Source organism: Nicotiana tabacum, chromosome 14 (genome assembly GCF_000715075.1).
Source record: "Nicotiana tabacum cultivar K326 chromosome 14, ASM71507v2, whole genome shotgun sequence".
NCBI lineage: Eukaryota > Viridiplantae > Streptophyta > Magnoliopsida > Solanales > Solanaceae > Nicotiana > Nicotiana tabacum.
Window position 1 is genome coordinate 71862149 of NC_134093.1, and position 3709 is coordinate 71865857.

At 32.1% G+C, this 3709-nt stretch overlaps 1 long non-coding RNA gene across 1 annotated transcript; it reads left to right on the forward strand.

Moving 5' to 3' along the window:
* Positions 1-269: 269 nt before the first annotated feature.
* Positions 270-3418, forward strand: LOC107793730 (uncharacterized). The gene is made up of 2 exons (XR_001649785.2): positions 270-536; positions 1299-3418. It is a non-coding gene; the product is annotated as an uncharacterized LOC107793730 (long non-coding RNA).
* Positions 3419-3709: the final 291 nt, after the last annotated feature.

The following is a 3709-nucleotide window of genomic DNA, read 5'->3' on the forward strand; positions in this document are numbered from 1 at the left end:
ATTTATCAAGCATCAAAATAGTTATTGTGTATTCAGTAGAGACAAATATTCCAGGGTTGTGATCGATTCACCACTCCTATTGTTCTCTAATTAACTCTCTCATTCATACAATTCAGTCATGATTGCTAATTAAAGCAACAAAAATAGCTTTTAGTGGCAATTATTTAGTGGCAATTATTTAGTGAACAATTGTTCACTTCAACAAAAATTGTTTTAATGCCGCTAAACTATTACCGGCATATGCAATGCCAGCAAACAGTCTATTTTTAATTCGCTATTTAAAAAAACAGCCAGCAAAAGAGCATATTCTTTTTTATCTTCCCTCCAAAAACAAACCCTATATGTTTTTATTTCCCTCTCTCTCTTCTCTAACGCATCCCGCCTATGGCTTTCATTCAGCCGACAACCTCACTCTCATCATTTAGTGAAAAACAAGAATACTCTTTCAAAGTTCCATGATTCTGAAGGTTGTGGTGTTAGATTTACTCCAATCAAGGCAGCGGCTGACTTAACCTCAATTTATGGGAAAATTCTTTGTACGAGATCAATCTATGTCTCTCATTTACATATATTTAATTTCTCTTTATGAGTGAATGGATGATTGATTTGCTAATGCTTCTTGTTGTCAATTGGAGTAAACTCTCTTTTTCCTTTTCTTCAATTTTTCAATGCTATACATTAAATTGATTTTTTAGATTGGCATGTTTTGTGATCATCTTGTAATCATAGGAGTATGGGTTTAACTCAGATTCATTTGTTTTCTCTATTTAGCTTGTGATTTGGTATAATTATCTTTTATTTGTTTAAACTATTATTACTGCTTGTGGTGTTTCTTCTAGAGGAGAATATAAGAATTAAGAAGCCTATGTGGTGTTTGATAAAATGCCACAATAGAAAACAATAATTACTATATAATGGTGTAGTGTTTCGCAAGTAGTTCCTCAAATATTTAAAAGATGAGATATCATTTTCAGATATTCGTATGCTTTGATTTTTTTGTTTATGAGTTAAGTTATTGAAGAACAATAGAAGTACCCCCGAGTTAAATGAGGCTGTTAAGGTTGTATGATTGGTTCTACTGGAGCAAACAAAGATGTTATCATGACATTGCTTCAATTCTTAGACCACCATAAGACTCGAGTCCTCATGATCTGGAAGCTTTTATAGTGTTCTGACTTACAAATGATGACTATATTTCTTGGTGTTCCATCTTCAAACTGAAGCTGTTTTTGGCCTTCGAATTTAGTCAAGATGCTTTTGTAAATATTGAATCTATTATACTTCTTTTGGATTATCAGGTCTTGCTATGTATTTTGTGTCTTTGTTTTCAAGAAATTGACGAGATTATGACAACATGAGCATAAGAAATGAAAAATTCAGCTTCTGCAAGAAGTCAATTTGTTGATGTAGCAGCCTAAGCAACTAGATATTTCAAATATACTGGTGACAAGCTTGACGACATGGCTGTCACTGATGATATAATGATTGAGGTGTAAGATTTGAAATCTAATTCAAGGTCTTCCTCCTTCGAATTGTAAGCACTTTTGAGTTCTCAAATAAATTGCATGCAACTCTCTTGTTGAGGGGTTCACTTGCATCTCTTAGTTTGTATCTCATATATACATTTAAAAATAAAAATATATTATGTGATAGCTCATAGTATTAATGAGTGGTGATGACACAAATGATACTCTACAGTAATACTTTTAATAATCAGCTAATCCTTTTTGAATTAGAAAGGGTGACAAACTAAATATTTTAATTTTGTATTTGTAACTTCAACTTAAACTTCACTATGATGATCTATGTTAATTCACACCTAAGTTGTTGCAGTGATTGGCAGGATTACTTATAAGTTATAAGCTATATCTTACTGGTTCTGTCGCTTGTAGCATGCCATTTCAATGACGTGACACGTGTGCTCTACTCGTTTTATAACGACTTTTGATTCTACATATACATCCTACTTCTATTCTTACATTAATCTTGGGCTTGAGTACTTCCATGTTATATTAGTGAAAGTGATAGTCTTCTTACTACTTTTTTTATTTTCTTAAGGTTAAGCTCTAACATTTGTTTTCTTGAACTGACCGGACACTAAATAGGAACTATGACAAAATAGATATTTGGGGCCTTGCAGCTTATATATATACTTTTTTGTTGAATGAGGCTTTTGGATAATTATTTGATTTTACTTTGAAATATACAGATACTGAATAAAGTCAACTAATTCTCACATATGTCTTATGGATTGTGATTCCCTTTAAAACTGAAGTTTGAATCTATATTCTTTTAGTCCCTTTGCCTTCTCTAGTACAGATATATTGGCATATTCAGCCAGAAAATATTCTAGTGATCTTTTGCCTTTTCAGTTATTAATGACTTGGTCTTCTTCTACGATGTTTCGTGGAAGTAACTCTTTTATAATATCAAATGAGTGAATAGTTTTAAATTTTGATTTAACTTCTGCACTTATTCATTTTTGTCTCAACTAGCTCAAGAATAATAAGGACAATTTTGTTGCAGAGTTTAAATAATAAATCTATCATATAGAGTTTTGTTGTTATAATGTAATAGCACTAAATGCCACTCAGCATGCTACATCAAGTAAATTACTTGATTTGATAGTGTATTTCCATTTCTCTAAGATGTATGCAAGCATTCTGATTATTTTTTCTTCCTCACTGTGCAAGTTTTAAGTATTAAGTCACACAAAAATTGTAAGACCATCTCCTAGCTTCTCGTCATTATAGAAAAATTTCTTTTTGATGTACTTTATGCATATATATCAGTGATTGTCTTTGTCTATAAATTGGCTTGCTTAGTGTTATTTGAGTTACTTAGAAAAGTTCTATTTTTATTATGTGAGGAAATACTTGTAACCCACATGATACATTCAAGCCTGCTTTCTTTTTCAAAGAAGAATTCAGTACATATGTTACTTTAACAAGAATCAGGGACGTTGCTTTCTTTGGTTGATGGCTGCATCTGGAGAGTTTTAACTTCAAATATGATTGGTGTTGTGTGGATAACTGCAGTTCCATGATGAAAGTGGCCATGTTCATTCTCTAAAGATCTTTTCCACTGCTTTTGAAGTATAACTTTAGTCTGGTGAGACTCTTCAAAGGTTAGTTGAAAGCTATAATATTTTGGTGAATTTTTAAGCTGTAAGTTGGATGAGGCTTTTGCTGCAACTTGATCTGGTGCAATTTAGCCAATCTATTTGGTGCGTAGATGAATCTTCAAGCTAGAATTTCATGTGGAAAACTTCCAATATGATCAAGAACTGCAAAGAGATACTTGTTGGGCTTCAAATAACATTAGATTCAATTGATCTATTTTTTCTCTTATGTTGTTGAAACTATGGATGGAATTTTTTTCCCTATGGATTCAATGAAATACACTACGAATTTTAGGATGGGGCATGTTTTATTATAATCTTTATATATTTACATTTAAATTTTTTCGACGATAACAAAAGTCATTGAAGAGATAAATAAAGGCGAATGAAAAAGTAGTTTTTGTAGCCATTTCATTAGCCGCTAAAAGAGGTTCCCGTCACCAATAAACAATGGGTCCTTACCGGTAATAGTAAAGGCTACAGATTGCATAAGGTAGCACATTTCTCAAGGAATTTTAGTGGCCATTATAATTGCCGATAAATAAATGCCACTAATGGTAATCAACTTTAGCGGGCAATAGTTGATGT